The sequence below is a fragment of the Rhinolophus sinicus genome, chromosome 1, assembly GCF_057876585.1.
Source record: "Rhinolophus sinicus isolate RSI-liver-muscle chromosome 1, RSI-T2T, whole genome shotgun sequence".
Taxonomy (NCBI): Eukaryota; Metazoa; Chordata; class Mammalia; order Chiroptera; family Rhinolophidae; genus Rhinolophus; species Rhinolophus sinicus.
Genome location: NC_142501.1, coordinates 194,250,720 through 194,278,230, shown reverse-complemented (window position 1 = coordinate 194,278,230; position 27,511 = coordinate 194,250,720). Strand labels below are relative to the sequence as shown.

The 27,511-nt window shown below is 33.1% G+C and overlaps 1 protein-coding gene across 12 annotated transcripts in view; it reads left to right on the top strand.

Annotated features, from left to right (window-relative positions):
• Nucleotides 1-27,511, top strand: part of PCDH7 (protocadherin 7) — a 402,244-nt gene that overhangs the window by 266,936 nt on the left and 107,797 nt on the right. The window lies entirely within an intron of this gene.

Below are 27,511 nucleotides of genomic sequence, written 5' to 3'. Positions count from 1 at the left end.
TCATCTATTGAAGGAAACAGTGTTGGTTGTTTCCATGTCTTGGCCACCATAAAAAAAGCTGCAATGAACATTGGAGCACATATGTCTTTGTGGATAAATATTTTCAGTTTTTTTGGGGGTAGATACCCAGGAGAGGGATTGCTGGGTCAAATGGTAATTCTATGCTTAATTTTTTGAGGAACCTCCACACTGCCTTCCATGGCAGCTGCACCAATCTGCCTTCCCACCAACAGTGTATGAGGGTTCCTTTTTCTCCACAGCCTCGCCAACAGTTGTTACTGTTTGTTTTGTTGAGATGAAGGGTTTTAACCATGAAGAAATTTATAAGTAGAAGCAGAAACAGGACCAATGTACATATTTTTATAAAATTAAATATAGCAAGCAGGCAGTATAGCAGCACTATCTAATCTGGCATAGTTTATTTAATATTAATTAAAATTAAATATAATTTAAAATTCAGTTTTTCAGTCACATTAGCCAGTATTTTATAGCACACTTTTATCAGCAGGAAATTCTAATTGATGGCACTGGTATAGAGTTGTATTTAACAAGCTAAACTGGAATCTAATTTGCTGACTCACAGTCCAGTTTCATCACTTACTGGTAGTGTAACCTTGGTCAAGTTCATCTTGAGCCTCTTTCTTCATCTTCAAAATGGGGATTATGATAATAACTATCTCATATACTTGTCATGAGAATTAGAGATGATATTTGTAAAGTACTTAAATCAGTCTCTGGCACAAAGGCTTGATAAATGTTGGTTATTATTAGGAACGACACCTGTTTTTAGAGTCATTACATTAAATACCATTAATTGTTAAAAAAAAGGATCAATTGCATATCCTAGGATTAAAATCAATAATATAATAGGCTTCTAAAATTTTAATAGGAACATTTCACTTCCATATATTCATATATTTATTTTGCCCATTTCAATGGGGATTTGAGGCTATTAACACATTTTTAAAGGACAAATACAACAGAACTGAAAACAATTGATATAATTTTAAAAAGGTAAGACCAAAATCGGTGCGGGGGGAGGGCTGTCATATGAAGAGCATGGGGTTAAAAGAAGCTATTGTTATTGAACAACAGTGAATCTTAGTTGAGGTTCCTGGTAGCTACAGTCAAAGGGGGACATTTTTTTAGACACTATCTTTGTTTGTTTATTTTAATTCAAATAAGATCCAAATAGATGTAAGAAAAGTTTCAGAGGTTCATTCACATACAGTGTGACTCTAAATTATTCTTCTTAAGTAGCAAAACTTATAGAATTGGTAGAAAATGTCCTGTTACACATAGCTATTTCAATAGCCTACCCTATTTATCGATTTTTTTTTTAAGCTGATATAATCAGTAGGCCCTACTAATCATCTAGTGGAAAGCTACCAGAAATTATCTAGGGAAAATCTGAACTACAAGCTTAGAGGTGGGGCACTGGTATAACGTAGTGGTTACAGAACAAAAAATAAAATCTCACTGCATGCATCAAATCTCTCTCCTACATTACAAGCTGAGTGACTTGGAAAACTAATCGTTCTGTGTGTCAATTTCACATCTATAAAATGAAGATAATAATTATAACATTCTCATGGGTTTTTATGGCGAATAAGTTAGTTGGAGCTTATACAGTAGAGTGCCCAATAATTAGTGTATATACAATACATGCAGTATTTGATATTAGTCAACAGCATTGAATGGCTGACTGAGTTTGGAGAATTCTACTTATTCCTTTCTTCTTCCATTTTCCTCCTGCAAATTTGGTGTAGAAACAGGTTTGTCAATTGTCTGCATTGCAAAGATTATCACAGTATAAAAGAATACATTATAAAATTTTAATATAAATATAAGAACTTAAGTCTAGTTTTATTTTTACATTTTTCTTAAAAATCCTATGTGGTATTTGTGTGTGTTTTAATGCAGTTTCTAGAGGGTAGTTTTACTTGGTTGTTGTTGTTTCTTTTTCAAATATTTGGGCAATATTTAATAAATAGTTAATATTTACAGAGTTTTTTAACTTCAGGGGGGAAAAAGATTGAGGATATATGCTAATGGAAATTACTTAGAGAAACCTGAGTAAATCTGGTAATTGTGTGCCATCTGTGGTAAGGAAATTAAATAGTGCACTTAAAGTGATTCAATAATTAAATATGTATTTATTAAATCATTTGTAATAGCTTTAGTATATGACCTCAGGACTCAAAGTCAACCGCATGGTGATTACCCTTGAAGCTTCATTGAAAAGAGAATTACAGAATCAGCTTTCTTTTCTTTAACTGCCCGAACATGTTTTACCTTGAAGCCTCATTGTAAAAGAAACATTCCTGTTACTACTTTTGGACTCTACTTTAATCTCTGCAGTGTGACATAGAGAGGGAGTTGCAGGGGGAGAAGGGAAATGTCATGAAAAGTTGACAATCAATAGAAACAGTCAAAAAATTACCAGTGGGGAGACAGCAGATGATGAGATATGAAGACAGACGACAGTTACTGCACAGCAGCTGGAGAAGAGAAAAGGTGCATTAGTGAAATTAATTATGAAAAAAAAAAAAAAGATTCCAGTGAGGTGCTAACCATTTTCTGTACACTATTAGGTTTTTTCAGGCTTTGAGATACATTCATTAGTTGCGCCCCCCACCCCTTTTTTTTTCAGTCAGTGTATTACTTAGGGGAAAAAAAAATTGAATTTTAGCTTTGGGGAAAGAATATAGAATTCAAGTGATTAACTTAGGAGATGACATATTTCATAAAACATAGACTGATTTTAACTTGGTTAACTTGAAAGATTTACTTTTAAATTTCTCACTGATCACGCCCACATGTTTGTTTTATAAATCCACCAATTAACCGTCTGGATGCATTTTCTTACTTTATGAGCTAGGTTTCCTGAGCAATATGGTGAAAATAAGACTACTACAAATTTTTCAAATGAATGATAGTGGTTCTTTCTCTACCTGACTTTTTCTTGTTAATTTACAAGGTTTCCTCCTAAAGAATAATAACTGTAAAATATCCTTTTAAGATTCAATTTAACCTCTTTGCCCTATTTCCTAACACCAAATGGACAATGTTTTATTGTATTATTCTAACTCCTACACCCACAGATTGTCATGCTATTTTGTCTATTCTTTCCTTTTTCTTCATTATTTTCTACAGTTTAGCAAAGTTTGCATTAAGGAAAAATCCTCAGAAAGTAATTTTAAGGAAAACGTTTCCCAAAGGTAACATAGTTCTTATTTCTTCTATTTCCACTTCAGTTCTTAACTTCTTTTCACCACATTCTCAAATTTGAGTAATGTAATTTTAGATAAGTCCCTTCGCCATTACCTACCGTGCCATACATTACATTCCATCAAATAATATACTAAATCATTTTGCATCTATGACACAGTTCAATCTGGGTGCTTTAATAGACAAGATAAAGAAGTTTTTTGAAAATATTAACATGTAAGTGAGAGGCATTGAAAATGAATCTATGATGTAATACAGAATTGTACACCTGAAATCTATGTAATTTTACTAACAATTGTTACCCCAATACATTTTTAAAATAAATTTAAAAAAAATGAAAAGAAAATGAATCTAGTTTTCTGTAACATTGGTTCTATGCAATTAAAATATAAAATAATATTAACATTGAAATATTGTGTAATATCTAATATAGATTAAAATGGCAAATCAGCTTTTCTCAAGTAATAAATTGTCAAACATATGACTTTTGCAGGATAACACTTATTTTAGTCCATTTGTTCCACTTGCTTCCTTCTTTTGGTGTTAGAAACCTCACTCCGAGTAGTGGAAATAGTAAAGTAGCTTTTTATAATGTCAATAGAGCAATATTTTTATTTTTGTTGAAGGTGAGTAACTTATTCAGATGAAGATTAAAGGTGTACACACACACACACATACACACACACACACACACACATTACGTATTTGTGTTAGTGTGAAGAAACCACAGAATATGCACAAGATCTTCCAGGAGTCATAGCAGAAACCACCAGCAAGTATTATGAAGTTCGGACAACTTCCAATTAAGTAAAATTCCAGTCACTAAATTGAATATATTCTGATAATTAGAGATTCGCCATTAATTTCCAACTAATTATATTGTTGCCAGGATATAGTTTTCTGTATCTCCATATATTCACCATCTCTATCCCTGGCCTATACAGCAACTATGTATTGAGGCATTTTCAAAAAATGTGTTTTGGGCTGACTTCCCTAATAACTAGCCATAAGATTTTCTCTATGCTAAAATGAACCGCGCTTTTAGCTTTGCCTGGAGTATATTGCTGATAAAGATGGAGCTGAATAGTTGTGAATATTCAGTGAGTGCTGAAGTAAAGTTGAATTCTCTAGTAAAACTACAGAAAGCAATTCTTAGGAGGTAAAACTTTTTTTTTTTAATAGAGAGCCAAAGGTGAATATTTGGGGGAGCTTAGATAAAACTAGCTTTGCCACTTTTGAATTATATACTGGAAAGAAAGAGGGGGTGGGGAAATGTATTGACTTCTGAACCACAGAACTCCAACAGTTTCGTATGCCTGCAAAATTCAAAAATGCCTTGTGGTATAAACCTCAAACTTGAAATATTGTCCTCCTTATTGTATTGAGAAAAATGTATTGAGAGCAAAAGCAATCCACATTCACATTTGTAAAGCTGTGAGGGTTTTGAAATTCATGCCTGGATGAGCACCATATAAACATTTTTCTTGACTTCTCAAACCAATATTTCTGCTATGGGACTATAATAAGTGTCAGGAACTTAAGGAAAATCAAAGGTTTAAATGTAAATAACATGTTTGTGCAAACCCCTTTTTGTTCAGGCCTAGTGGAGTTTTTTATTCATTTGCTTGTTTTTGTATATCTTTATCTTTTTCTTTATTTTTTTAAAAGTTAAAATAGGTAAATTAAAGCAACATTTTACTTAATAATAACAGCGGGTCTAAATAAATTGGAAAATGTAAAGTCATGTGAGGTTCCTCAATAAGAGTTAACTTAAACCAGATCTGATTATTTCTACTCTTTGACACCATGAGTTACAAGTCAAAATTACATTTTTAGAAGTGCTTTAACTCAAATTGTGTGCTGTTATATTCAAACATATTTATATTTCACCTAACATGAAAGCAATATTCTTAAGCATTCTGGAAGAAAATTTGACCATATGATAACTTGTCTAATTTCCAACTCTTGTCCCATGCTTTACATAGATGTAATAGTTTCAAAACAAAGCATCTAAGAGCATGTTTAATCAGATCTCTGCCTACAGAAAATAATAAAGAATACTCTGGCAAAAATAATTTAATAATTCTGAACCTCATTTTTCTCACCTGCATTTAAATAAATAAAATGATTAGCATGATAATTCCTACCTTTGGAGCAATTTGGAGAGGTATTATCTGGACATTATAAAATAAACGTGAATGTCCTTCTTTTCCCCTGATAAACATGTTGAAATATATTTATTCTCTATATCCAAATAGCTGACTTCTTTCCTCTCCTAGACCTACAGAGAAAATCAAGACCATTCTCTTTTTGTGGGTTCTGATAATATATGTATATCATATCTCTCAGTTAACCATTGTAGTCAAAATAAGTTAAGGTAAATAGCACACGATAGGTTTCATTGACAAGGGCAACCATAAGGTCATGGTTTTGTAGCAAGTGGAATGTATCGATAGATTATTCATCAAATAAATCAAATAAGAAGATAAAAATGCATTAAGCCATTTTATAGGAAGGTATTAAAGAACTGTGCTGCTCTAAGAAAGTGTATCCAATTGCTTTTTTATTCAGTATGTCAGCTGAAATATGGACACTTGGAACTTGGTCTTTTGTAAAATTTAACATGGATCTTTTATTCTTGATATTTGGTTCCTTTCCAAGCATGTAAGTGTCTGGTAAAGTATATTGAATTACAAGCTAACAAGTGATACTTTTAATAGAGCCTTAGGGTTTAAAACCATTTCTTTCCCTCCTTCTCTTCTTTCCTTCTTTTTTTCCTTCCACTCAATTAAGGCCCTTGCTAATGTTTAGATACATTTTAAATCAGAAACTCTACAACAGACTGAGGTGGGAGCCATGAAATGATGACTATAGAGAAGATGAGGGGCATAAATGGGTAATTTTAAATTTTTAAAAATGAAGAATTGGGTGCAGTTTAGTCAAATCTCAACATTATACTGAGTAGCTCTCAAATAACTACCACATTTCATTTCAAAGTTATAAATGTGATTTATTTACTTAAAATTAATATTTGAGAGTATACTAGTTGAGGAAATTTCAAATCCCATGTGGAAAATGGAACATATTTTCAGTTTTTGAAAACAGTATCCTCACTATATAAGACCTACTCTTCCAATGATAATGTCATTTAATTGATAAGAAGGAAGTATTATTTTTATCATAATATCCTTGCCTTTTAGTTATATAAGCATTCCCTAAAAGTGACTTATAATTTATTCAGGCATCAAGTGAATTGGCAATATTTCATTTATCACCAAACCATTTTATTGGAAACAACAGTTACAGTTTAAGCCACAAAGTTTTCCTTTGAAGTTGTGATAGGTGGATTAAACGCTGGAGAACGTAGTCTCTTCTCAGAAAAACTTTGTTATTTGTCATCTAGATCTACGTCTATAGATATAGCTACATATATCTATATAATCTACATCTGTCTGTATAAGATATGTATATAATACTCTCTGGTAAAGCAGACTGTAATATATGTAGAGGGCTATTATGAATTATTTGTCACATAAATTCCATACATTTATTATATGTTTTATAATTACCAAAGGTATAAGATAAGGAAGGGCCCTATCTTGGAGAAAATGATTGAATGATTCTGGAATTTTATGATTTACATGTAAAATAAATGAGATTTTTTTAAATGGCCCTGTCACATATAATTCTACTCTGTTACATTGGTATTCATGTTATTTATAACCTCTTGTAAGTGGAACAATTTTTTTTTTTTTTCCTGCGGATTTTCAGTTTAGGCTGCAATTTGCAAGTAATTACCTCAGGAATTTAGACTAATATTTGTAAAGGAATAATATGGCAAAGAAAACCTTATGAAGACTTCTGAAAAAAATTGATATTTTAAATTATGCTATGGGGAATAGTAAGTTTGTTTTCGGTGTTAAAGTACATAATATAGTGTAAACTCATTTAAAATCCTGGTTGTCACAGAAATGTGCGGTGGTATAGAAAAGAGGAAGAAATGTGCATTACTATAGAAAAGAGTAAAATTTACAGCAAAAATCTAGCCAGAGGATGGAAAAAAACACAATCAGGAAAAAAAGCATAATTATAAAAATGCTTGAATTGCTGCTACTAAAGAATAAAATACAGCCTCCTTTCAACTTTGAAATGTGCAGTAAAGTATACCTGTGTTTTAGTTAATGTAGCATATTTAACTGTTAGTGACTGAGAATGTCATGGAAAATATGAGTATTTCCTGTGGAAATGCTGTAAGACTGTGCATTTCCATCCATTATCCTATTTTTAGTGTACACCAATGCAGAGCAACCATCTTTACAAGCAGCAACCATCTTTACAAGCTTGATTTTTAAAAATATCTGGTCGCAAAGACCGTTATTCTAAAATTGTTTACTAGACGATCCCTAAACTTTATCTCCCTTCTTGTTGAAATGTTTTGTAGTAATAGTTCATACATATTTGTTTTTTAACATAAAAAAAGAGAATCATTAAAAATGAAACATTTAATAATTATGTATATTTAACACATTCGGAAAGTTATCTGAAATCACTTATGTGCCAATTCCTTAAAAGGCTTAAAGTATTTTCAAATCATTTGTTCCTGTAAACAAATTATAAACAACTTATATTACGCCTAGAGAGATTTTAGAGAGGAAGAAAGAAGAAATAATATTCAAAAGGCAAAGAAGAGAAATGGAAAGGAGAAGTGGGGGAAGCAGATGAGATGATGGATGGGAATAGAACGGAAGGGAAAGGAAAATATAATAGCACATAAGTGAGTTGAAGAATCACACATTACTTTTGCAATTCCACATTAATTTTATCTTAACAAAAACAAGTTATGGCCCAAACATTCAGTGAGAATACAATTTTTTCTGTCACTTTACAAGGAAATACGGAAAGCTGTAAAACCTGGGATGTGTAATGCATTCCTTGAAAAGGTGGTAATATACTTTCCTAAAACGATATCACAGGAAAATTACCTGTTAGTAATTTTGGGAATTGGGATATCATTTAGTTTTTGGGTTAATGTTGCTCTAAAGAGGCCTCTGTGGCCCCACATTCAGTTTGTATCCTGTCAACCTATTTTAATTTCCTGCTCAGGATTTATCACTACCTGAAAAATATTTGTTCATTTATTTGTTTCTTATGTGTGTGCCACTACTAGAATGTAAGCTAATGAGAGCAGAGAAATTGTCTGGCACGGCATATTGAAGACAATATTTATTAAATGAATGAATAAAATACGTAAATATATATTTATATATACTATGTATAATACACTATATATATAATACACAATATTATATATATATATATATATATATATATATATATATATATATATATATTAAATTTGACCAAGTTCATTTCAGTGAGAATGCATTTTGCCATGTCATCAATGATTGTACCTCAGTACCATGTGTGCACCTGAATATACATTGATGGATGACTCTCCAGATGTGAAATGAGAACGTTCTTTCAGGTTTCATACCCATTCTTTTTCATAATGGCCACAGCTCCACTTTATGCCCTGTCTTCTTCTGCTCGAAAATCAGAGAACGCATAAACTCAGCAAACTACTGGTTGCTTTATTGTGCAAACAAACACAGTCTGGCTATTCTGGATTCACATTTGTACTTTATGATGAAATAAATGCTAAGTTCATAACAATCAGATAATACAACCTTACAGAGGTGTACTGTGAATACCCAGGTGATGGTTTCCAGCGTGTTTTATAAATTTTATTGACATAATAAGTGATGTGTCTGTCAGATGAAAACACATAATAAAAACATAAAATACTTTATCCATAACAATAAAAAATTATCCCAAAAATATGTATATGGTAACATATTTTGCAAGCGTGACATGGAAAAAAAACTTGGGTCTCCTTTAAGGCCCACTACAAATTCCGTTAATTTTTCTAAAATCTCCCACTTCCCAGAATCTGTCCACCTCTCAACTCCGACATAAGTCTTGTCCATGCCTGCATTATATCACTCAACACATTCTTTTCCAGTGGAGTAAAACTGTTAGTATATGGGCCTTTGATAAAACTAGTCCTCCCACCCTGTATTTTCAATCTTTATAGGTAGTGGCAGAATTTGTTTTAATTTTGTTCTTCTCAAACTAACTAGCATAATGCCTTATCCATAGTAGGATATTTAGAAAAAGTTAATTGAATTATAGATCACCTGTGTAAGAACAGATGCCAGTTAATACATAAAATGTCAAAATTGAACAAATATGTTTTAGAATCAAATGTATTAATTATGTTCATATATTCATCCATCTATTTTCACAGGTTAATTTTGTGTTATGGGTACAGTTATTACCAAGATACATAGCTTCTGGCAACAGAAAAAGATGGGCCTGGAATGGTGGGTGTAATATAATCCATTATATTTTATGCAATTGAACTATTGAAGGCCAGCATTCCATCTAACGAATCCAGCCAGTTATTACAAAAATGTAATGAAGTTGTTTTGAAATGCCCAAGGACATTAAAGTAACACCTATTAAAGGCCAATGTTCAGGTTTTCTTTACAGTTTCAAGTTAATGTGCAAAATGTGTTTAAATTCCCAGCAACTCCATGAAAATATTTACTTATATTTCTATAGTTGGTCATGCAATATGTACACATTCAGAAATATTAGATTACAAAGTGATATGTGTCTTTTTAACTACTTTATATATAGAGAGAGCTTTGAGTAATAAACAGGTTTTAAAACATTTTGGGGGGCTTTTTCAAACAACTTTTTCTGAAAATTTGCTCCTGGTATTTTTACAAACATATGATTTACTGTAAGAAATTGCAAAGTAACTGGAAAGACAGATTTATGGACAGACCACCGCTATTGACTTTATTAAGCAAGAAAGGAGAAAGAGCCATCATTTGAACCTGTGGGTCAACTATAGGTTATGCATAGATCAGTTCCAGGGGTGCCATTTACATAGACGAAAATGGGAATGGCATTCAGAGCCATGCAGTGCAGTGGCTTTGGGAGGGAGTGGGCAGCTCTTGTGAGTAGTATTATAATAGGTGAGAGGGTTTGTGGAGGAAATTATTATTCTGTTGTCTCTTTGTACAAAATTAAAATTTAAAAGATACTTAGAGTCAATATATAGGACTGTTGAGTTGAAAAAACTCTCACATGAACTGCCTCGGTAGTGTCTCAAGGCAGACAGTTGAGTTACAAGGTTTGTTTTGTTTTGTGTGGGGAGAAGGCGTGTGTGTGTGTGTGTGTGTGAACTGTATTCCTTTTGTTTACAATATTGATCTCTTCTGGACCATGTATGACTTTTAGCTTACTTAATGTGAGAGTACATTTAATTAAAGTGGTTAGAAATGTGGACATGTATAAGCGAGTAGAGCCAGTTGGATGAACATACTGTCAAAACTATGCAGAAAAGAATAATTGTGTACCTACTTCTAGGCATGACATAGATCTTGTTATCTTCTAAAATTCTACTTTTAATTCTATCTTTTAGATTATATTTAACATGAAAGATAATTGAAGTGACTAGTGAAAATTTGAATTATGTGATAGTCATTATTTTTTAAATGATTTAAATTCATTTTGTGCATAGAATTATAAGGGCTCAATGTAATCTCAATGAGGGCAAGGACCTTGTTATTTGTGCACATTCATTTATACATAGGTCCCATCTATATATGAGAACATATAAACAGTTTCCAGCACATACTGCAGAATGGGCACTCAGAATCACTGATTGCCTGAATGATGATATCCTGAATAGAAGAAAATCAGAAGCTTATAGTATAAAGATTCTATTAACGAATGAATTAACAAATGAATTTACTTAATAAAATTTTGCTTAACACATATACACACGTGTGTGTATATACACGGTCAGACAATTAAGTTTGCAAACTTTCCACCATGCACTTTACACTTGTACTTTCCACCATACGTACAGTATATACATGTATGTTTATGTAGACAGATAAATGATAGCTAGCTAGCTAGATAGATAGACAGATAGCCTCAATAAGATATGGTGACAGATGTCTATGTAATGTATCTCAACTGATACCCTAGTTAGAAATCTCACACATACATTAAATTTACATAAATGTTTTCATCAAAATGCAGCACTATACACACATACACACACCACCACCACCGCCACCACCAGCAGCAGCACCAAACAACAATTGTACAACAAACAATTCAGTTTATTTGATTAGTTGCTATAGTGAAAACATATAGAAAGGAGAAAATTAAAATCATACTTAGATCAAGGTGGGAACAAATAAGAAATTCATTCTATGGTGTAGGATACTTTGATTCCATCCTTGAATATAGGTACAATGTTGATTAATATATATAAGAATCTTGTAGTGATGGCAATACAAAAGTATAATTACTAATCCAAGAGACTATTTGTTATTAAAAATAAATACAATAAAGAAATTCAAAATAATTACAATAAATGCAATACCTCTACCCCAAAACATTACAGCAATAAAACTTTCCATTTGCTCGAGTAACAAAAAGTCAATTTTAGCTTTGTTTTAATTTAGAAATTAGACAGTTTTAATTGTACTGAGATTTGTAACATTAAAACCTGAAACTTTATTTTTCAAACCTTTGGCATTTATGAATATTTGGAAATCTTAATTAACTTGGTGAAAAGCTGGAAAAGAAGATTATCAGCATGTGGTGATTGACAGTATAATGAAAATTCTGATATATTTAAACTGACTTAGGTTTCTTCGTATATCATCAGTTATCTCAGCATTATTTTTAGTTCAGCTGAATCAATAAAACGAAAATATTCACCAGTGGAATTTATGAAAGATTCTGATTAGCAAACAGAGGTCACTGAACCTCCACCAAATTATAACTGAACCAAATTTGTTCAAGACAACGTTCTTGATTCTGTTCAACATTTTCCCTCCCTTTCTACCAATGTTTCCCTAGTATCCTTCTCAACTACACCTTCCCTGTCATGCAGCTGTCTCCATATCACAACACCATTCTAGCATTTTTCAGTTCAGGACCCATATATGATGTCTAGCATTCTCTTTTCTTGTGTTATTCATTTACAGTCTCACAAATATAAACAAAGTCTTGAAGCTGTGTCCATTGTATTCCACATCCCTATAAGATCTAGGTAGAGGTTTCTAAATAGGTATATTTTGATACAATAAGAAATTTGAGCCCAAATTTGTAACCACTCAGGACCCTTACGTGAGGTTCTAAATCCACTGAGAACGTATAGCATCTCATATATACTATGCAAATTGAGTCATTTGTTTCCTTATGTATTTGTTTTTGAAACTTGTTTCTCCATTATTTCCTTATATTTCCTACCCAATTCATAAAGAGATTAGGATATGTTTTGAACCTAACATAACTGTTTCTTTTTAAACACATATAAAAGTGGCAATATGGTACAGGGAAATAACTGAATATTCCAGTCTTGATTTTTTTCCTACATAGCTAACAAGGATGAACATATAGATACAGTATTTAGTGATGACAAAACTGAAGAGAAATAGGCACTTTAGTTGTATGTGGTGAGAATGTATATATCTGCACAGCCTTTAAATGAGATAGTTCAAAGATATGTATCACAGGTTATATGTATGACTATTGACCCAATAATTCAGTTTGAGGAATTAATAAGAAGGAGATAAGTATTCAAAAGGTATATACATTGGTGTCCATTACACCATTGTGGGTAATTGGGGGAAAAAATAAGATAAAGGACAAATAACGGCATTGTTAAAATTCATTATGATATGCTCCTAATATGAAATATACAACATTAAAATTTGCTAGTATTGGGTTCATTAACATAAGAAGAGGTTTAAACAATCTAATAACCCATTATCACATTTTAGTTATTTAGTCAGTAACATTATTTGTTTAATTTTACTTTGTATGAAGCCATGTGTCCCATGCCAGAGGATAAAATGAGGAGCCCAGAGTGACAGGGCATCTACCTGTGTTGAGTGCACAGTTAACTGGAGGGGACATCTGTTAAACACACACACACACACACACACAAACATTGATGTAAAAGTGAACCTTTGGTACGTCCTAGAGGAATAGTATGTGGTGTGCTGAGGTGGGAATAGGAAGCTGTTGGTTCCAGTGAGAGGAAGAAAGATGATGGACAAGCAGCCAGAGAAAAGGCAAAATACGAGAGTGGTATGAGAAATTCTGGAGGGGTATTTTCCTTAATTTTCACAAAGGCACTATCTGGGGAGTGGGATTTCTGGTAATTTTCACTTTTGAAAATACTTTTCAGTGTTATTTGATGTTTCAAGTGAGCACATATATTTATAGCCAGACATAAAGTTTTTCATCTTGAAAACAATCTGGCTAACAAAATGGAATAATACTGTAGTATTAAAATCAGAGATAACTGCAGCTTGGTGATAATTTAAAAAAAAAATTAAATGTATCTAAAGGTAAAAACTATATAAATAGACCACCAAAGTCCTGTGGATACTGTGTATCCCATAGACACAAAATAACCAATTTCTAATCTACACGACAACATTGTAAAAAGTGACAGAAAATCAGAAAAAACAGTAGCATTCCTCAGAAGACCCAAATACATGTCAGAATGAATGGAGTCTCTTAATGAGGATCCTATCATTCAGTGACTACAAAATATATAAAAATAGGAAATATTTATCCAATTATTAGGATTTTATTTCAAGGTGTATGACTGCGTGTGTGTGTGTGTGTGTGTGTGTGTGTGTGAGAGAGAGAGAGAGAGAGAGAGAGAGAGAGAGAGAGAGAGAGAGAGAGAGAAATAGTTTAGAGACATTGTTGGATATTGAAGTAACTTCTAAAGTGTTATGGACAAATCTAGCCCATTTTATAGTTTAACAGTAAATTTGGGAGGCAGTGCAGTTGTTAAGACTTCTAAAATTCTCTCCAGCATCCAGGGCTATCTTTCAGAATAAAGAAAAAAGTTAAAGGACAGGGAAATAATTCAGGAACTGTGTTCAGAAGAGGTGTAGAGTCAGAAGCTAAATTCTTGGCCTGCTGTAAAGTGGCACAAGCTGTAACACCCCAGCAGTCGTGGTTTAGTAAATTAACAGTAGGCTTCTGTCTGCTTTAATATAAATGCAATCCAGGCCCCGTTACAATCGTTCACAGCAACACTAACCATTTGTTTGAGTAATGCAGGGCTGTACATATCCCCACTGTGAAATCTATGTTTGACTAGGATTCACATTGATTTCTACCCACTGGTTGTGTGCAGAGATTCTCATCCAAATTGATTGTTTTTTTTTTTTTTCCCCCTCCTCTCTTACTTTATTTTGCCTCTCAATGGTAGAACTCAAAGAAGATATTTGTGTTCTTTGGAACACGTTTTTCTATGCTCCATGTCAAAATAAAATAACTCATTGGGAAAGTATTCTAAGGAATGTAGGGAACAACAAGTATTTCATGCATATTTAATCAGGGTATATGATAAAACCATACATGGAAAAAGACAAAAAATATATTTTGATGTAAGTTTGGCAATTTTGTATGACAACTTAATGGGCATGATCAAGGGTCTCCAGTGGTACAAGGCCCAGAGAATTACATGGCATTACCTCTAATTCGTTAAGACACTTTCAATTGATTTCCTAAGTGGGTTCATGCAGCCCCCAGGGAAATGCATAACTAACATATACTAGATCCATCACAGCTCAAACAAAAAGTTGTAATTTCTTTCAGTCCCTTTCAGACATGTTTGGGAGGAGGTATCTACGATCAAATTGGGCTAGTGAAAAAACAAACCCAATCAAATCAAAGGACTATATACCTTTGAAACAGTATTTCTGAAGTTTTAATGGTCAGCAGAGGCTAAATAGACAGCCCCAGAATTTCAGTGATTTCACCTAATAGACATTGACTTTTTGCTTATATAATATTTGACTGATGATGTTCTGGTGTGGCTTTTCACTGGACTCAGAGACCCTGGCTCATTCCAGCTTGTAGTTCCAGCCTCTCCCAAGAACTTGGAGTCCTTTTAGTTCCTCAAGAAGATAAAGAGAAGTAACACTCATAACGTTTCTCTTTCCTCCTTTCCTCCTTCTCTCTCTCTCTCTCTCTCTCTCTCTCTCTCTCTCTCTCTCTCTCCACTAAATCGGTCAGTTCTATAAATGGAACTTATCTCTAGGCCCCACATCACATTAGCCAGACAGTCACATGACTATTTAATTTCAAGGAAGGTGGGGAAATATGGTCTAGACTGGAGCCCTGGAAGAATAAAAACAATTGTTCGGATGAGAATCAAACAATTGCTATTACAGGAGAAAGTTCATTGAGAAAGTTATTTATTTTCTTTAGGAAATAAATAAATATAAAACAGAACCAAAAATGCTCATCTTTGTAAAATATATCTTTAGTTGTTTTGAAATTGTAAAGTGTATGTGCCGTGGATTAGGAACCTAGCCTATCTTATTTTGTTTCATTGATGTTCTGAGGAGAACTATTTTCATATAAAGATGTGAAATATAGAGCACCTCCTTTGAATTCCCTTGTATTAAGTCAGTGTTTAAATTGGAAAGACTCCTTGATAGTTAATAGTAATGAGTCTTCTGATTTTCTGCAGCAGCAGACTCTGCTTACAGCGGATTGTATGCAGGTCCCTTTGGGTACTAATAAAGATTTTTTACAAATCTCATGTGCTCCACATGGAAAACAACTCCTGGGTTTACTGACAAAGGTATTCTTGGCACTGCAGAGACTTTGTGATTTTGCACAGTTGATGTCTGATTATTTTTAATGGTAGAGTAGGTAATGACTTTAAAAATTCAACTATAAGCTCTAAAATTCCTAGTGTTTAGTTTTATTGCACATAATTTTGCTGACTGTATTATTAAATCTATTTAGGTAGATTAAGCAAAACATTTTCTTAATCATGGTGGGAAATAAGAATAATACATTAAGAATAATGCATGATTGAATATTTTGTATGTTTCTTATGTGTTTATTTAATACAAACACACTCTTACTCTTGGAACAAGGGTAGACCAGTTATAGATGTTTAAAGTGATTTTTAACCCAGATATTTAAACTGTAAATTAGATATATCAGCTTGAGAAGTAAGTAGAACTTTTAAAATCTCTCCCATTCCTAGGTTTAGTTTTCCCATAGAATATAATTTGCAAATACTTAATTTATCTTTATTTTGATAAATATTAGTTATAACGGATTATGTGTAAACTGTCAGTTTAGGCATTGAGAGAAATGCAGTTTTGAATCAAATTTGGAAATTGCCTTTCAAAAAGCTTGCACGTAGTAATAGAAATGGTATCTAAGCACCATAAGCCTCAGCTGAAGGTGGATATGAGAAGTATGACTAGGAAAACGAAGCTGATTTATCAGGGGTTAAGAAGAAAGAAAAAGATGGGGACAGTAATCTAACAACATTAGAGAAAACTTACATAAGTTTGAGCTGAAAGGGAAACAGAAGTAAAATAATAAGGAATGTGATGACAAATGTCTTTGGTTAGAACAAGAGACTTGAGTTAATAACATAAAGCAAATGAGAAACAAAAACTGGAAAATGTTAACACTGGACATTGAAACAAGACTTAGGAAATGTTAGCAAGACACTTCTGAATTTAAAGAGACGATGGGTTGGGTGGTATGATCAAAGCCTAACAGGAGAGAATGAATTGACAAGGCTCATATGGTTGGAAATAGAGTCTTTCACGCGCACATTCAGACTTGATTATTTGCATGGTTGCTGGCCCTGGTTTAAAATGCTCTGGGGATTGTAAAAACAGACTGTGGAACTCAGATGAGGCTCCTGCCTACATTATATATTTCATTATCCCTATTCTTATTTCGAAATCTAAATCTCCTTCTGAGAGAATTGGCAGGAAGAATAAGAGCTTTAGAGTCAGGCCAGGATCAAATTCTAGCTCTACCACAAATTAACAGTATAATTTCAACTTTTTTTTTTTTTTTTTTTTTTTTTTTTTTACCTAATATTACTCTTATATAAAACTGAAGCGAATTCCTAATTTGCAGGCCTATTGTTAGGAGTAAGCAAAATAATATGTGTGTGTGCAGGTGAGGTCCTAAAACAATACAAGCACAGAGGAGATCTAGCATAATTACGTATTCCTTTGCTAGCTACTTTCACCTAAGTGTCAGTTTGTCCTTCCTTCATTTAGTTTTTATTACAGAAGGTTGTACATGCAATATGTAAGATATGCATTACAGGATTTCTCTGCCTTCCATCATACTAAGGAAAGACTATGAATCCGAAACAAAGCTCCTAGAAGTCATATTCATGATTTAGAAGAACTTGGCTATAGAAGAAATGCTCAGAGACATATAAGAGAGAGTTCAAAGCCCAGCAAGAACAATGTAATAGAAATCAAGGTCAGAGAAAATAATGAGGCATGGCTGAGAAGCTCTGTCAGAGGCTTTGCAGACCTTGATGTCCCCTTGGATGGAAGCATGGATTGATGCTTGTCAGTAAGAAGAGCATTAAAACTTTGCAATGCTCATTTCTGCAGCGTGGATTGGTGGTCATTTGATCGTAGAGAGTTCTATGTTTTATGAAAGATACACTCCAAAACAGTACAATGGAGTAGAGAACTGTGGGAAATAATAGTTGAAGAGTATGCACTTTTTTTTTGAAAACTGTATTAGTCACTAAATAAAATAGAAAATTTTATAAAAGTGAAATTTTAAAATATTTTAAAATAAAAATAAAAAATAGTATTTTATATTTTTTAAAAATATTGAATATTAAAAGAAATTTCATATTTGGAAAAAGCTAAAAGGTAGATATAATTTATATTTCACTTTCCTTTTCTCCCTACATCTGTTCAAAACTAAGATGATATTTACTAATATCTAAAAGATTATTGAAAAAAATCAGAGATGATTATGCAAAGCATTTAATAAAGTGGCCGTGTTTTAGAGAGCCTAATATGTTTATTAGGCTCTCCTCAATAAATAATAGCTTTTATAATTATTCTTGTTATTTTCATTTAAGAAATACAGAATCTGAGTCTCAGGAGTATTTTATAATTCAAGATAATGACACAAATAAATACCCAGAGTCAGTACCAGGATCTAAGCCTGTCTGAATGTAATATCTGTACTCTCTCCATCTTATCACATTTATTTTTCACCTCTCAGACTCTCTCAAAGCATTTAGTCTTTGAAACAATATACATTATAGCAATATTACCCAGAGAAAAAACATGTATTTTCACTTACTTAATAATTATTAAGTACATTCTAGTAGGTATTTTGGCTTTCTGTGATGTTTTAAAATCTTAAGTTATATAATAAATGATTTTACTAAGAAATACAAATCCTATTTACGATGCTGGTAAATGTTCTTTTGGGGGGGGGGGCAGCTTAATGAAATGCACAATTCTATGTCATTTTTCCCTCAAGAAGTATCCAAGTAAAGGAAAAGGTTAACGTAAATTTCACAGAATTTCCAGAGAAATTGCCTCATATATAGGACATGTTGCATTTAACATCTTGCATAGCATCTGCCCTTAATTTTCAGCTATGAAAAGCTAAATGAAATGGCTATTAGTGTACAAACAGCATTAGGAGAGTGACTTGTTTCTTAATGCAGTTCTAGTAAGACTTGGAAGAAATCCCAACTCTGGCAAAGAGTGGAAGGATTTGGAGGAATTTTTGTTTGCTTGTCTTTCAGTTGAAATGTTGAAATCCCACTTAACTAGGATTCACAGTGTTGTCTTGTTCTTTAAGTACCAAGCAAATCTCAGAGATTGTTTTGAAGTGGATGATTTATTTCCTAATTATCAGGTGGTTAACAGATGAACAAAGGAAGAAATGTTTCCATTTGCCTATTAGTTAATAGAAAGTTTCTCTAAAATCTCTCTATTCACTCACACTATAATATATATATATATATATATATATATATATATATATATATATATATAAAGTTCTTTACTAAATATGTCAAGACCCAGTTTCTCCATTATTTCATAGATTCTAAGTCCAGTGAATTTTAATTGAGTTGCATTCTAGAATTTCAGTCTTTGCAAAGGTGAAACTTAATAATAGATTTCATGGCACCCCCTGAAATATGAATATTACAAAAGTTCTTTCTCTATGAAAATCTTTGTAGAAATGCTGGATGTTTTCAGAACATCCATACCAATAAAGTAATGGTGTTTAAGAAGTACGATACAAATATGCCCAGAAAACACTTATGAGGTAGACATGTTTCTAGAATTTCACAGAATTATAGTTAGTATTATACAACAGGTAATTTACCAACTATTGTCGTGTGACGTGTCTTAATGTTGTGGTTATTGAGATTCCAAATAGCAATGAGATTTCCCTGACTTTAGTATACCAAAATGTTTGCTAGGATTAGACAAGTTATTATAACTCATTCACCATCTTATATTGTGTCCCTTCATACCCAGTCATCTATGAGATTGTTCCTGACTTCTCGCCAAGCTTTGAATTATATTTAAGTTCTCTTTCTAAGTAGTTTTATTTTGCTCGACTTTTGTACCACAAGTTGTGCCTTTGACATATTTAAATTTAAACTTCTCATTTGGATGTGGATGTGAAATAACAAGAATTCCTGAGGCTATGATCTGAAAGACAACAGCCAGGCTAGCAGCAAGAGAAGTTGAGATAACAACAGTGGGCACACCAAAATGAGCATGCTGTTAAGACACGTGTTCCTAGTTTTATGAACATATTATGGAGCTGACAGATGCTATGATAAATTTGTATAAAGACATTGTCTGCGGCATAATTTTTATGTATTCCCTTTAAAGCTGTAAGTGTGTGTGTCTGTGAGCAAATATGTATTAGCATACGTGCCGTTCCTCCTGCCTCGTGTTCTTTCTATGGGATACAACATTCTGCCACCTTGGCATCCCACAGAATTCAAACGTTTCCACACATCACTGATATTTGTAACACCTCTTATTTTTGTCATAAAAATATGTTGCATTATTTAGCTTCCCTTTGGGAAAAAAGTTAACACACACACACACACACACACACACACACACACACACACAGAAACACCCCCCCCTGTGGATTTGTGCTCTTAGATCTTGGCCTAATGTTGCTTGTCTACAATATTAAAGAAATAAAATCAGTGATGTCACAGAGCTAATTGATTCAGGTTGATTCATAATTTAGTTAATAATAAAAGTAATCTGCTTGATAGTCTTCTCCAAAAGGCTTCAAATTATTGCATTTTAAAGAAAGGTAAAAGGAAGCAACTAACATCTATTTCTAATTTTTTTAAATGCTAATCTAATGCAATTAGTGTACTAGGATCCTCTTCCTGAGTCCCACAGAACATTCATGATATGCCATAAGGAAACCCAGCCCCAGCTTTGCTGACTGTTAAGATAAATTTATCTTCCCCAGACTCAACTCTTAGTGCCTCTCTGCTAAGTCTTGATGAAGCAGCTAAATTAATCCCCCCAAAGGACTCTAAATTACCAGCTGAGCTTCCTTGGAACCTTCTTACAAACAGGCACTATGTTCTGTGTGAAGAAAATTTCACTTCACGTTTGCTCAAACACCTTGGTTGTCTGAGTGTTGATAGAGTATCCTATACTATTCTTTACCATATTCTACATTACCAGTATTATTTTTTTAATTCTGAAAAAAATCCCCTAGAATTACATATCTGTGTATGTATGTATATATAGTGTTCATTGACATACTTGTATACATGATATTCACATATGTATTCATATATATGTAAGTCTTTAATAAAATAGTATATTTTATTACTACAATGTATTATTAAGGGAAGAGTGGCTCTGATTATAGGATCCATTAAAACTACTGTATGCAACATTTTACAAGGCGAACAAACCCCCTTTGTATCAATCCTACTTATTCTTTCCTGGTATTTTATCAACTTCATTCAATTTAACTGGAGCAATGTTTGAATTGCCCATGCAAATTAAATTAGGTAAAACAACTCTTTTTTAATTTAGATAACTGATAATGGCCATGATTATTTTAAGCCTTTTGTAACTTTTAGTTTTAATTATTTTTTTCTTTTAAAATATAGGAGAAATACTCTAGAAAGTATTCTTAGTCCAGCCGAGTTATTTATTTTGTATGATACTGACTTTGAGTGGCTTAACATACTGTCCACTAGCATGGCTTATTACACTGGGATACATAAAAAATTGATACGATATGCAGTGTTATGCCTAAGTGAAAGGGTTTAAGTATTATCTTTAAACTCCCTGTTTCATTCTTATTTCCATGCTTATACAGTATACTTCACTCAAATTTAATTATTTAAATAAGAAAATGTCCTTTAAGACAGAAGAAAGGATGATAAATATTTCACTTCAAAATTACCTCAAATTCAGGATTAATATTAAAGTTATTTAACTAGATGTTTTAATTTTAGCCTTACTTAAACTACAGTTCTGCATCGTAGATAACACGTGAGATGAATAACATTGAGAAATGTGCTAATCTTGCAAAAATAAACCAAAGCAGTTTATTGTAGAATAATCTGAACATTTGGGAAATATAATAGATATGGAAAAAAATAGAAAAAATCCTTATGTCACAAAACATAACTACCCTAATGATCGCAAGCAACCCCAATCTGGCTCCAGGGCTTTGATTTATTTTGATAATGGACTATGCCCAGAACAGCTAATAATGCAAGTCTATAAAAATGTTGTAATGTGGTCCAGGTGGCAATAATTTTCATAGATGATTACAAAATTTTATCTTCTACTCCCTGAAACATAGCAAATATAATATATATCTTCGATTTTGAAGGCCTGGTTCCTTCATTTTGTTAATAATAATTGGTACGGTTTTGTGACCAGGACAAAATAACCCAAATTAAGAGCAAGATAACTCTATTTTTTCGTCTGGAGTTGCAATACCTATCTTAATGCACTATTAACTAATCATAAAATAAAAATAATAGTCTTGTTCTGAAGATTGTGCATCTCAAATATGCAAACAGGCTCAGGAATGTCTTAGGTATCCAGACATCTAGAGTAGGTCTCCGCAGATCAGAGATGATGGAATCTGGAGCAAGGTCCTTTGTTGAGGGTGGATGGTGAGCAGAGAGTGAACACGTGGTATAGCTGAGGGTCTAGACGGAATGTTACTCCAGCATTATAGGGGTACTATAGCAATGGTCCCCCTATGGATGACCTAATGGGTGTGGCACTAGCAAGCTTTTGTTCCTCTCTAGCAAGGAAGTTTATGCAGAACTTCGAATACGGACATATTTGGATTTGTACATTAGATCTAACACTCTTAATTTATATTATATCCCAAATGAAATGGTGCAGATTTCCAGTCACTATAACGCTGGGATGATGAACTTGGACAAAATTTGGAAACCCCAGGCAGAAAGACTGACGTCATAAATAAGGTCTGATATCAAATAACAGGGCCCTAAGCAATGGGCTGGAGTTCAAGCATAAGAACTTAGTCTCCAAGGGTCCTACTTTAGTCTAAGTGGACCTTGGTGTCCTCATGGTTTCAAAGAATGAGAAAAAGTAGCTAAGACTAATGCAAAGGTAGTTTTAAAACAAAGCAAAAGACCTATTACAGTGGAGGCTAGGTCTTGAAAAAATGTCCAGTTTTCTAATCATGAAGAAATCAGCTCCCTAAAGAACCCAGTGCTGAGCTGCAAACTGAATTCAGTACCTCCGACTATGAAAGAGGGGTAAGCTGAGTCTGGGTTGGGAGTGTGTGTGCTGGGGTGTTTAGTGGCAAAATTGCCCATAGTATTCACTTGTCCTAGAAGTCCTAGCCTTGTCACATCATGTCAGAGATTCTTTATTGTATCCTCAGATTCCTTTGTCTTCCTCAGGACCACACCCTGGAGCTATGGAGTATCAGGAGAATACTCCAGGAGAACTCATCCTTCACATGTGTAAATTCAGTAGAGGGAGGGGGGCTGATAGCATCACTCTGCCAGTCTTCCTCATTGTTTAAAAGATCTGCCTGACCACTCATTTTCCATTGGATTCAAAAATTCATTCATTGTGTTTGCCTTCCCTTTTAGACTTTAGTTCAGCAATTTAGTTCTAAAATGTTATGCTTCCCCACAAATAATAGAGTAAGGCATAGTTATTTACTACTTATAATGACTCAAAGTTTTGCATTTAAGAATTCTATCCAAACACTAACCAGTCTAAACTACACACTTAGTAGGGAAAAAGATAGAAAGACAGAAAGAAGTTGACATTTGTTATTCAAATTGTTTATCTTCAGTCTGAGAGCCAAGTTACATTTTTATTCATATATCTATATCTATCTATCTATATATATACATATATACTATGTATGTACAACATATTTTATATTATATACAATATATAATGTTATATATATTATAAACAATATATTATATATTATATATAATATATATTACACACATACAGAAGGTGTCAAAAATGCGTATACATTTAAAAAAGGAAAAAGCTATTAAAATTGTAATACTCAATATATACCGACAACAAAAGATGAATACAAGTCACGTTTGACTTCTGCAATTACAAGAGATGCTCAAACTGGTTGCCATCAGTGTCTACACACTTCCCATTACCACGAACTCCTGCTTGAACAACATTGACCATCTCTTAAAATGTGTATACATTTTTTTGTCACCCCTGGTGTGTATGTGTGTGTATATATATATATATATATATATATATATATATATATATATATATATATAATCATGAGCAGCATCATTTCATCTTATTTTAAATTGTTGGTGCTTAGAAAAGAACAACTACAAAAAAAAAAAAAAGACTCAAAATTTTAATGAATTCCAATATAGTATGGCTTAACAGCAGTAATTGAAAAGCTAATTTGTTTAGTAATGAACTTTATCTGCAGAGAGAAAAGACAACAAGACCATTACTGAATTTAGCTGCAATGTCTTACTCTCCAGTTTTAAGCCAAAAAAAAAAAAGTAATGGAACTTATAGAACTTGCTTATGCCATTTTTCAGATTCGTTAATAATAATCATGTTTTGCTTTTTCAAAATTTATACTACATGCAGTGATGTAGACGCTAAGAACACGATGACAATAATACTATTCATTGTTCAATAACAAACAGTCAACCACTTTCTGAGCAAATTAGAGGTATAGGGCCTTATCACAATAATGAATGATCCCAGTGTTGAACCAGATTTTAATGATATAGATAAGATTTGAACACAAATACTTGCAATGTAGGGAATAATGGGGTTGTTCGAATATGAGGGGATGGACAGTGCATATTTGGTCTCGGCCTGGAAGGAAAAAGATGGTTAAGATTTAACCAAGTAAGTGTGAAGGAATTAAACAGTGATTCTTAGCTGTTTTGGGAACAATTTTGACCATCATTTTCCTCTCCCTTAAGAAATATTTAGCAATATATGGAGACATTTTTGTTTGGCGTAACTGGGGGAATGAAACTGGCACTTCGTAAGTAGAAATCAAGGATGCTGATAAGCATCATATATTACACAAGACCCGCGAAATGATTCACAAGATAAGTAGGTAGGCTAAGAAGCAGCTAGAAGCATGTAGTGAAGAGAACATATTCATTTTGCTGTTTCTTCATAATGTATTTTAACTGGACGAATAAAATCATATTTTTTAGGTAACTAGAGATAGTTCTCTAAAGATGTAAATTTTTGTAGAGAGAAGGTGCAACTCTAATCTAAGCTTGAGTATAGGAAACAAAACCCATCTCTTTGGAATTAGAACTATCAGAGAAGAAGAAACTTTGCCAGTGGACAGTGAACAACAAAACGTTGAATATAAGTCAAAAAACTAAAGGATAAAGAATTAAGAGAGTAGACGCCAGACGTCCCAAGGTCCTGTTCGTTCCATGGATGATAAGATGGTTTCTGCCACCTTGTCTAAATGGATATAACTCTGAGACACTCAGCCCTCTGAATAGTTAGTATCTGAATAGTTAGTATCTAGATGTATATAGAGAATCTAGAGGAGATGGAAAAATAGCAACATTTCTCAGATTTAGTCTCAAAATGGAGAGACTCGATTATATGTAGTAGTCTTTTATTTGATGTAAGTTGATTTCCTGTGTATTTTACTGAATACATGCTAAGTTTTCTGCTATATGCCAACACTGATATGAAATGTTAACTACATTCAGACCTTGTGTCAGAAATCTAATCACACTTTCCTGAATCTGTCCCAATAATCATTGGTGGCAATTTAGCCCTATTCAGCCAAGTGGGATGGCCATAATCTAAGAAGTCTCTCTGGGACTGGCCTCAATCCACAGAAAGTGATGTGAAAACGACATTCCATTCCTTCTTTGAGGGTCATTTTCTCATCTTTCTGCTTTCCTAAGTATGAAAACAGAGATGTACAGAGCTAGATCATTGTGTAATCTCCAGACGTAGCCCCTCCGTGTCTGCTTCACGCCTCGTGTTTTTATCTCTAAGAAAAGATGTGTATGTTGCTCACTCTTTGCACACAATATTCACATTGTAATTTTATAGGTTTCAAGTTATATGTAAGCTGAAAACACAACTGAAATAAGTTTGAAAATGAGTACAAAAGGACAAAGGAAATATGTTATCAACATCACTATGAAAATAGAAATGGTAATTAGAATAAAGAGAAAACAAAGCCTGCCACAAGAAAGAATGATCCAGCACAAGCCATCAATAGTGCCAAACTTGAGAAACACCTGGAATAACGAACATTCTAGGTAGAAGGAAGAGTACTCACAGAAACAAGGCTTGGGGGGGTGGATTGGTGGCTCAGTTGGTTAGAGCGTGAGCTCTAGGCAACGGGGCTGCCGGTTCGATTCCCACATGGGCCAGTGAGCGGCGCCCTCCACAACAAATGAAGTCAATGAGCTGCCGCTGAGCTCCTGGGTGGCCAGATGGCTCAGTTGGTTGGAGCACGTCCTCTCAACCACAAGGTTGCCAGTTCGACTCCCGCAAGGGATGGTGGGCTGCGCCCCCTGCAATTAACAATGGCACTTGACCTGGTGCTGAGCTGCGCCCTCCATAACTAAGCTTGAAAAGACAACAACTTGACTTGGAAAAATTGCTGGAAGTACACACTGTTCCCCTTCCCCAATAAAACCTAAAAAACACACACAAAAAAACAAGGCTTGGGGCCTTTGGGAAATTGCAAATGGCATAGTTTGCATGAGGTCTCGATTTTGTGAAGGACTATAAAGTAAGCTAAGGCTGGGAAGACAGTTTACAACAATCTTCAATGCGAGATTAAAGCATTTAAATGTCTTGGTGGTTGGCCTTCCCTATACCACCTGCTAAAAATGTTTCACATTTGATATAATAGAATGTAAAAAATATCTTTCATTTGTTAAACAATGTTATTTCAAATATTCAATAGGCTTCATTCTTTTCAAATAGTTTTTCCCTTCATAGTGTAAAGAATGAACAGGGCATCTGGCAACATAGTCAAATAAGTCCTTGGAAAAATGTTCTTATGACGTGTCAGTTTCCTTCAAACTTATTTATTTATTTTAAAAGAAAAGATTATTTCCTCAGATAAGTGCTAGAATTCTAACTTAAGCCTTTCATGGTTCTGGCATGATTTTCTCTATTAAATAATTATTTATATGGCATTTTCATGATTATTTTAATTACACATAAGTAGTGTGTAATATCTGTACAGAGCTAACTAGTTTCGTTGCTCGACCTCAAAAAGAATGAAGATAAAATGTATAGTTACTTATTTCATTTCAATTAACTTTTTAAAAAGCCTTGCTATACATGCCTTAGTACAATTATTTGTTTATAATTATCTGCATGTGTCAAGTCATGATAAACTCTTAAGATCAGAGAAACTTTTTATCAGATGATACACCCTTCTTAAAAGGTTTGTCCTCTAATTATAGAATTATGTGTGTGGATATTATACATAATATCATTTCTAGAGCGTTCTCATATGGTACACATTCCCTTTTAAAAACCAACGTAACTTTTATAAACATATAAATATAATCAAATTTAGGAATTAATACATGTCATTTTGAACATTTGATCTTCACACATAATGTCAAATCAAAATTATTTTAAAATTCAAATGCAAATGTGAAATAATCCACTTTTTATGTAAGCTCAAAAGATTTGAATTTTGCCATAAAATAATGTTTTATCTTACAGTCTATTTCATGGACAGTAATAAATAACATAGGTTTTATGTGACAACTGTTTCACTATGATTGGGGAATCTTTACTCAGATAATAAAAGTAGTATTTGAACACATTAAAAAAAAATAGAAATTTACCAA